The sequence below is a fragment of the Sarcophilus harrisii genome, chromosome 1 (genome assembly GCF_902635505.1).
Source record: "Sarcophilus harrisii chromosome 1, mSarHar1.11, whole genome shotgun sequence".
In the NCBI taxonomy this organism is placed as follows: Eukaryota; Metazoa; Chordata; class Mammalia; order Dasyuromorphia; family Dasyuridae; genus Sarcophilus; species Sarcophilus harrisii.
In genome coordinates, this window is record NC_045426.1 from 713365107 (window position 1) to 713374953 (window position 9847).

A 9847-nucleotide genomic window follows, 5' to 3' on the forward strand; every position below is an offset into this window, starting at 1 on the left:
TGGGTCTCTCGACATCATCTGGCAATTATCTAAAGATAATGGAGGCCCTCGTATTGGACACTACACTTCCGGTGGGTTATAAAACCTGCCTGCCAGAGCCAGTAAATCTTTGTGAAAAATCAATAAATTAATAGTATAAAGAGCTAGATTTAGAAGTTCTCTAGGGTTGCCTGTGGCTCCCCCTTTCTTTTGTTTTTGGAGGAGCGTCTTAATGTCTCTGTTTCTCCTCTCTACAACTGTCTATACTTGAGGGTTAAAAGGTATGCTAGTGGTGTGTAAAATCTTATACTGTGCACAAAAGTGTGCAAAATGTTTAGAAATATATGCAGGTCGATTGTCTGTTTTCATTGCTTGTGGCACACCCATGATTGCAAATGCTTGTATAAGGAATTCAGTGACTACTCGGGCTGTTTCTTTTGCTGCTGGTATTGCATTTGCAATCCTGAAAAAGTGTCTACCACAACATGGATAAAAGACAGACGACCAAAAGATTTATAATGGGTCACATCCATTTGCCAAATTTCATTGGGTCTCAAACCACGAGGGTTCTTCCTTGGAGGCAGTGTAGGAGCATAGAAAGGAAGGCAAGCTGTACAGGTTTTTACTATGCTCCTAGCTTCCTCTCTTGTTATTCCAAATTGTAAGCGTAAAGCTCAACCAGCCTCATGATATTTAGAATGAGATTCTTGGGCTGCCTGAAATAAAGGAATATTGGCCAACATGGTTAGAAGGCTATCTGCCTTTGAATTACCATCCCAAATACAACCTGGAAGTCCACAACTAGAGTGGACATGCAAGATATAAATCTTACCTGGATGCTTTCTCACTTGCTGTTGAAGTTCCTTAAGGAGCTGATATATATTACAGGCTACAAATTGTATTTGGACTGTGGCAATTCTTTGTACCACACCTACTGAATAGGCTGGATCAGATAATATATGTATATCTCCTGGATAATAAGTAAGAGCTAGCTAGAATGATTGCATACAATTCATTCATTCTGCTGAGTGGACTGAAAAGGAGTTCTGACTACTCTCTTTATAGTTAAGTCATGAGAATATATAGTACAAATATTATGTTTGGATACATCTGTAAAGAGAGTTGGTCTTTTAAGAGGAACTTCAGAAACCTTTTCTTCTAGAATCCATCATCAATTATGTAATAGTCTGGTTATCTTAATAAAGACCCATGTGTAAAATTTGGAGCTGTAGCTAATAAAATTTGACACTCTGGGATGGTTTCACAGCATACATTAATTTGTGCATTAGTATAAAAGGTGTATATCTTATCAGGTCTTATCCCAGATACTTGTACTGCTCGCTTAATGGCCTTTAATAAAATTCTAGCCACAAGCACTGGGAAAAGAATAACAGTTTGTTCTGGTTGTGTTGGGAGGTTCACCCACTCTATCACACTGTCTGCTTGATGAAGGACTGCTGTGGGTGCCTCTTGTGTAGTAAAAACTGATATTTCTAAGGATATTTGAGTGACTTTCAACCACACAGTTCAACTTCTCTCAAAGTCTCTTGAGCTTCTTTTGTAAGCTAGCGTGGTGAGTTTAAAGCACTGTTTCCCCTTAAAATGTCACATAATGGTTGTAACTGATAGGTAGTCAATCCTAACACTGGACGCATCCATTGGATATCTCCTATCAATTTCTGAAAGTCATTTAAGGTGTTTAGCTTCTCTGTTCTTAAGGACAGTTTTTGCACTGTGAGCACCTTAGGGTATACTTCATATCCTACTTTTTCCAAGCAAAAGACTTCCCACATTGCTTACATTCATAAGGCTTCTCTCCAGATTGATGCCCGATCAGAACTGTACTATGGCAGAACACCTTGACAAGGTTTATCTCTAGTGAGAATATTCTAATATCAAGTGAGGTCTCTCTTGTGAAGGAAAGTTCTCCACACTCATTGCACTTAGAAGGTTTGTCTCCAGTATGAATCTTTTGATTTTTGAGTAAGTTCTTTGATCAGGCACAAGGCCTTACAACATTCATTACACTAATAAGATTTTCCTCCAATATGAATTCTTCAATGTAAATTAAGAGCTGTAGTCAGGCAGAAAGTCTTCCCATAGTCATTACATTCTTAGGATCTTTCACAGTATGGATCATCTGATGTCAAATGAGGTCTATCTTCCAGCAGAAGGCCTTCCCACAGTCATTACATTCATAAAGTTTCTCTCCCATATGAATTTTCCTGTACTGAGTAAGATATGTCTCCTGGCTGAAAGTCTTGCCACATTCATTACATTCATTATTATTTCCTCACTAGCTGGGTGCCACAATTCCAGATTTGACTCAACTCACGGTCCAAGATACCATCCCTTATAAGACTTGCCTGGCATAATTCCTCCAAAGAAATGTCCAGCTTTGGGATTGTCTGTTTGATTTCAGACCTACTGTCCCAACCTGAAAGAGAGAAAAATGTAAATATTCCATTTCCTGCTGCATTACACTTAAACATATCTTCTATCTCCTCAATCAATAAAGATTATCAAATAATAAAATATACAATATATGACACATTAGTTTTGTGTACTATAATGAGCTTTTACACTTTATATTAAATTTCTATACCAACACTACAAGAAAGTCTAAAACAGAAAAGAAACTCTTACATTCATCAAATCATTCATCCTAGCACTTTTCTGATAAAAAAAATTAGTAGGTTCTATTGGGGAATGTCTAAGATACATTCCTATAACACAATATTACCTCACTTCAAAAAATGACAAATATGAAGAATTCAGTGAAGCAAGGAAAGACTTAGGTGAACTATTACAGGGAAATAAGAAGAGCAAACAAAAGATATGATGACAACAAAAATACAACATACTATGTAATTATAAGGACAAAGGATGGTCCCAGACAAGAGTTGAGAACATGTACTTCCCTCCCTTCATTGCACAAGTGGGAGATTCCCAGTGAGGAACAATGTATACATATATTAAATAAAAAGGTGAGAACTTGTTAGTTTTGAATTAGTTTCTTTTTTTTTTTTCTTTTTTAATCTTCTGACGAAAAGCTTAATAGGGGAGTAGGAAGAGGTATATTTAGAAATAAATGTGAAGTAAAAATAAAATAGATTGATAACAATAATGGTTTAAACTGTGCAAGATTCCTTGAAGGATATAATGCACATCTGTTTTTTTTTTAATTAGAAAACTAATAAATATGTATTTATTCAGAAAATTATCATTATTAGAGAAGTGGCCACTTGTCAGGCATATTATGCAAAGCTCTCCTCTCTCGTATGCATTAGCACAGATGTTTACTGAGGTCCCTTCCAATTCTGAAATGAAATATCAGAGCAGGGCAGGCATAAGAGGTAAACTAATGCTTATTAAATTATTAAATGGGTTTGTTACTCTTGTGGAAGCAAAGAACAAGTTGGGAGTTTCCATAAACAGGAAATGCTCCAGACATTCATTTTTCCACATATGTTCATCTCTTCAAGTTGTAGAACACTGGAGTAACGCCTGGATGAGATCCTTAATCACGTAAGAGTCTGACCTATATCCACGCAGGGAAGAACATGTAGATAAAAAATGCCTACTATCCACACCCTAACATGCAGTTAGATGGGCAAGCTACAGAACTCATCCAACAGTGCAATTTTAAAGCTTAGAACTACAGTTTTTGTATAACCATGTATATACATATATTGGATTTAACATAAACTTTAACATATTTAACATGTATGGAACTATGTGCCATATAGGGGAGGGAGTGGGAGCAAGGAGAGGAAAAGTTGGAACAGAAGGTTTTGCAAGGGTCAATGTTGAACAATTACCCATGGATATATTTTGTAAATAAAAAGATATAATAAAAAAATTTTTTTAAACTACACTTTTTGGGACCTTATATATTTATTTATATCTTAGAAGGATGGACATTGCAAAAGGATAATAAGTTGGGCTAATAACTGAAAAGGAGAAAAGGCTGAAATGCCTTTGGGAAATGAAACGTCCTCTTAATGTCCCCAAACTTCTCCCTGACACAAAGATTCATATCTTACATACAAACATTCTCACATGGGTGTTGATGGCACATAGAAGAAGAATTTCAGGTATTAAATATATAAAGTCACTATATCAAAGGCCTTTGATTTCATTAAGTGTGAAAACTACTTTGCTCCACCAATACTGGCTGCAACTCATCTATAATTTTAGAGTTTTAGTTACCTAAGGTTGAGAAAGAATAACTGATAAGGCTCATACTCACATACTTACCCTCAGAGGTAAGGTATATAGTATTACTAAATTCACAAGTAAAGATTAAAAATTTGTCAGAGAAACTGCCTGTCTATAACGGATAGATAGGCCAAGAATATAAAGAGAAAAATCCAAATGGAAAAAGAAACACAAATTTAAAATCAATTGAAAAATCACTCAAACATTACTAATAAATTAACTAACTAGAGGCATGAATTGGAACAACGCTGAGGATCAACACCAACATACTGCAGAGATCATTAAAACAACAAAACTCAATGTTGTCAGAGTTGAAGAAACAGGTACACTCCTTCATTTATGGCAGAATGCTAGAAATTGAATAGCAAGCAATCTGACAATATGCAGTAAAAGAAAAATAATTATACTCTGACTCAATTGCACTAGTTAGTATATAACTATTGGGGGGGGGGCTAGCTCCATAAACATACTCATAAAAAAAAAAAACATGGAAAGCCTTTATAGAATAATGCAAAGAGAAATTTGACAAGGACTTCTGTTAGTATAAATTATGAATTATGAATATATAACAGGAAAACAAGGGAAGGATGAATGGGAAGGATCTCTTGCCAGAGAAAATCAGCTCTTCCCCACATTCCTGGGAAGGGATACAAGGGCAGTTTCCTGGATCCACATTTTATAAGTGATTCCTATTAAAGACCACTCATGATGTTGTATGCTGTACCTTTTCCCCATTTGGTTTTCACTCATTTACATGGGCAGGTGCTTCATCAGACATCTCCCTTTGGCATCCCAAGTTTTATTCCTTGTTCCTATTGGTATATCATATCTGGTTTGGAAATTACAAGTCCTCTTTGTTGTAAACAGAAAAAAGGTAGGTTCAGGGAACCATCTCAGATTTAATATAATGCAATAAACATTTATTAAACCATCTGCTATGTCCCTTCTCTCTCTTGGGAAAAGTGAACATCCCAGGAAGTCATAAAGGGTATGACCATAAGATGCTCTCTTCCTACTCTTTGCAACTATGGAGAAGTGGGTCACAGACTGGAGTTGTACTCAGGTAAGAAAATTAATTCATTTGACACACATCCTGCTAACAGGATAGAAACCTTTCATGTCTTCAGAGAATTATACTAGGGTTAGATTACTATTTTTAATAATTATTATATTATTACATCATACAACAATACAATAATCTAATAATAATTAAAGGTTATCTCTGAGGGAACAGAGAGTGAAGAAGGTACAACAACCTCAGGAGCATAAAAACAATCATTTTAGAGAGGTACAAAACAAAGGTCTTTTCCCTAACGGCTGGGCCATAAAGATTCATAACTGTCAGGCAAAACAAGAAATAAAAACACTCAGGAAAGCCCATAATTCATACCAAGGAAGAAAGCAAAGCCCTTCCAAAAGACAGATTGGGAGAAAAGGGGAATCTGTGCTTACTCAGGCAGACCAGGTTCCTCTGGTTGTCCGCAACACATCCCTGCACAGATCCTGCTGAGAAGGCTACGGGGGTCTCCTTGGAGGTGACAGCCACAGCTCCGAATGTTAACAATTCCTGCAACATCAGACAGGTTTGTGCAGATTTCAGGACCGTCTTAGAGAAGAACCACGTGGCTGCCCCAGAAATGGTAGAAGTGGTTCTCAAAATTCATCTTAAAGTTCAACCTCCAACCTGCCCCAGTCCAGTACTGACCAAGCACCCCAAGTCTGAAACAGACAGCCAGCCCTGCCTTGTTTGTTCAAGCAATGACTCCAAAAGCATTTGTGAATGCTGGTCTGGCCTGAGGGTCGGGCACATGGCTGAGCACTGGGGAGACCCTGAAGCTGTCTGCAAGACACCCCATCCCCCTGGGAGAGAAAGGGAACAAGAACTACTGACCCAAATGAAAAGTAGGAAAATCTGTCATTTCGGAGAAAACACTAACACCCAGAGGATCCGAATAAGCTCAAGCCACATGAAAGGAAGGAGGAAGAGCCGGGGCTGAACCTTGAAGGGGGATTCCCAGAGTGAGACATGAAGAGGGAGGGCATTATCCTTCTTCTTGGTTGACTGATTCTTGCTGTCTCAATGAATCATTAGTTTCAATTTGTTCAGTTCTAATTTTTAAAGAATTATTTTCTTCAATAGCTTTTTTTACTTCTTTTCTGTATATGTCCAATTGAGTTTTTGAATGTATTGTTTTGGTCTGTGGAATTTTTTCCATTTCACTAATTTTTTTTGTGAATTATTTTTTTCCAATTCACAGATCCTACTTTCTTCGTGTTCTTTGTCTTTTCCAATTCACGGATCCTACTTTCTTGTGAGTTCTTTGTCTTTTCCAATTCACAATTCTTACTTTCCTGAGATTTTTTTTTATTTTTCCAATTCACCAATTTTGTTTCCCTGCACTTCTGGGAATTTTTTTAACTTTTCAATTAGTATTTAGGAAGTTGTTGCTCTCTTTAAGGCTTCTCTTTCCTTTCCCATTTATCTTCTAACTCTCTTTGAGACTTTTAATGGTCTCTTCTATGAAGCATTATGTAAAGGAGGACAGTCTGATGCATTTTGCTATTTGAGGTCTCTTCAGGTTTGCTGACCTCTTTTTCTGCATAGAAGCTGTCGATTGTTCTTTCATCTTTTTTATTTATGTTTTAAAGCCTTTAGGGTGGGTCTCCTAGGCAAGGGTTACCAGCTTCCTCTCAGAGCAGGGAGAGATGTAAACGATTTCTGGCCTCCGAGGTATGGGAGTGCTCTGGGTGAAAGGTTTCCTTCCCCAACAGGAGGTAGATTCAGCACTGGCCAAGCTATCAAACTGCTTAGTAGGGCTGAGTGGATTATCGATTGCCCTGCTAGGACTAAGTGGTAGTGTCACCGCCCGGCGGGCCTCTTGTGGGACTGTGAGTATTAGCAGCTGGCTGAGACCCAGAAGCATGGCAGCCACAAACTCTGCCCAAGTCTCTGCCTGATGCAAATCGGCCCTGGAAAAGCTCTATGGCCCCAAGCCGAGCTCCCCACTGCCCAGATTGGAGGCTAACCCGGGCTGCGTCCTCCTGCTGTGCAGGATCACAACTGCCCCAAGGAAAAGTCCGGTACTGCGGGTTGGGGCTGGGAGCTTGTGCTGAGATCTGTGCCTTCACCCTCGGTTTGAGACTCTCCTCGGAACCTAATTTCTCTCCCCGTCTGCGCCGATCTCCCCCCTGGCCCCGGAACCAACCTTTTTGGCGAGACTGCAGATTTTCTGGCCGGTGAGTTGTTCTACTTCTTATCTTCAATTGTAGCAGTCAAGACTATTTTGAGGCTCGATATAATATTGATAAAGAGGGTAAGAGAAGAGCTTAGAAAGTCGCGTGTGTCTTCTCCGCCATCTTGGCTCCGCCCCTATCCTTCTTCTTGGAATGAAGTCATGCAGAAGGAGCCACAAAGAGAAGCCAGGAAGGGAGACTGTACTCCCCCGCCCAGAACCTTGCAGAACAAAGGTGCGGGGGCTCATTATCCCTATTAGCAGCTAGGAGACCCACACTCTCCTGGGACTTCTCCCAGAAACAGTTCTCCCGCCGGAAGCTGCCCTTTGAGTGGACCCCAACCCCTCCCGTGTAGGGCCCGTAACCAGCCTGCCTCCCCACAGCCCCTACCCCCAGTCCTGGCGGCTTCCTCTGGCGCCTCCGAGAACAAGGCTCATCCTTCCCTATGACAGACAGGCCAGGGCGGCCTCCACCCAAGCGTGAGAGAACGTCACAGCTCTGGGTCCGGGGCCTCTCCTGCTCTGGAAAAGCTGCCGAAGCCTCGGGCCCCGCTCTCACAAGGTTTTAAACCCATCAGGAAAAATAGGTACAATTATGAGGAGACCAAATGTGCCGAAATAATGATGAATGTTCATAAATCACTGACCTTAAGGACCCCGCCCCAAATGCAGATTAACTCCATGACGTCATTGCAGCCCAGGAGGAAAACCAGCCTTTCTCATTGGGGCCGCCAGGGCGCCTCCCGGATCCTTCCGCCGTTTCGCTCACGCGGCTCTGCGACAATTACACCAAAGAGAAGTCAGTCCCTCAGAGCCCGGCTCCGCGCTGAGCATCGCGGGAACAAAGGGGAGGGAAACACGATCCTCGCCCTGAGCGGCTCCCGGTCCCAGGGGGAGAAAACCCGAAAACTGGGCAAACAAGGGGCGGAGCCTGTGGGTGCGTGAAGGGAGACGCCCCCGCGCCCACACGGACCCACAGGCCGCGTAGCTGGAGACGGAGAGAAGGGGGAGGGGCAATTAGCAGAGGGAAGGTGCGGAACAAGGGGGGCGGGAAAGGGCCCTGCAGGAGCCGATCTGCAGGGCTGTCCCCGAGAAGGAGTCCCGCGGAGGGAGACGGAACCGCGGAGGGAGACAGGCCGGCGGAGGGAGGCAAAATGGCGGGTGGATCGGGGATAAGGGAGAAAATGGCAGGAACAGACCCGGGAGGTAAGTGAAGGTTCCGCCATTGATGACATCCCGCCGTGACCCCTTTCCCTGACTCCCGGCGGGGCCTCCCTCCCCTCTGGGCCCGGCAGCAGGACAAGCGGGAGTTCGCTGGGGCGCGGCTGACGGGCGGAGCCGGCGCCACATCCCCAGGTCCCTGGTCCCCAAGAGCCCCGGCCCCAGGGCCCCTGCAGGGGGCGCCCCCACTCACCGAGGGAGCGGCGGGCGGAGGGAGCCCGGCGGCCATTTCTCCCCCTCAGAGCCTCCCCCAGAGCGGGAGCCACAAAGCGGCAGGAAGGAGCTTCTCATCCCGGTGACTCCCCCGGCATCGGGCCCGGAGGGGTTGAGAGGAGAGGGTCCCTCGGGCTTCGTTGGCGGCGGCTCCGGGGTCTGAGCTGGGAGGCCGGGAAGGTGCTGCCGCAGGGACTGCGGGCAGGGGGAGAGCGCGCGAGCCCCAACTTCCGGTTCCGGGAAAGCACTGAAGGTATTCACGTGAGATGCCAAGTGCCGCCCCCTGCGGCAACGCGGCCTTATGGGAAGTGAAGTTTGGGCTCCAGGAGTGACTCGTGCGCATGCTCCACAGTGACCTGCAAGTCTCATAGGTTAGAAAAATGAACCGGCTGTGCCCAATTATTAGTATATATTATTATTCATATTTTATAATTTATTAATAATATACAACAAATTTAATAAAAACAATAATATAATAATTTGTCATTAATATATTATTGTTAATGCTAATAATAGTTAATTAATTGAGATACATTTACATTCCCTTGGGCGGGGGAGGGCGGGGAGCCAGTGGCGCCGCCAGTCCCGCCCGGCCCCCCCAGGCGCAGCTCCCGCTCACACCCGCAGAGGGCGCTGTTCCCCTTTGTCCTTGGTTCTCCCGGGGGACCCGGACTTTAGGGCGCCGGGGTCATGACCCGCGCCTGCGCAGAGTCCCCGCCTCGCTCTCTCCGACCTCCCTTTTCTCCCCTGACACAGACGCCGCGATGGGACAGGTCCTGTCACCCAACACTTGGCTGTGGCCACAAGCAGCTGCCTGACCCCTGCTTCAAGGCTGTTCCCATTAAAGTCCAGCCTCCCCTCTGCTGCCAAATACATTCAAGCCTGCATCTGACTTCATCACCTCCCTGTCTCCTCCCCAGATATATATGTATATATATACACAGGGACCCTTTCTTGTTGCTCACCAGTCCCACAAGGGG

The 9847-nt window shown here is 43.5% G+C and overlaps 1 long non-coding RNA gene across 2 annotated transcripts; it reads right to left on the reverse strand.

Moving 5' to 3' along the window:
* Positions 1-1733: 1733 nt before the first annotated feature.
* LOC116420893 lies at positions 1734-9126 on the reverse strand. 2 transcript variants are annotated; one of them, XR_004231342.1, is made up of 4 exons: positions 8848-9126; positions 8081-8208; positions 5653-5767; positions 1734-2416 (listed from the first exon to the last, which is right to left on the reverse strand). It is a non-coding gene; the product is annotated as an uncharacterized LOC116420893 (long non-coding RNA). The 2 variants fall into 2 exon arrangements; XR_004231341.1 differs by lacking the exon at positions 5653-5767 and having other exon boundaries at positions 8848-9119.
* Positions 9127-9847: the final 721 nt, after the last annotated feature.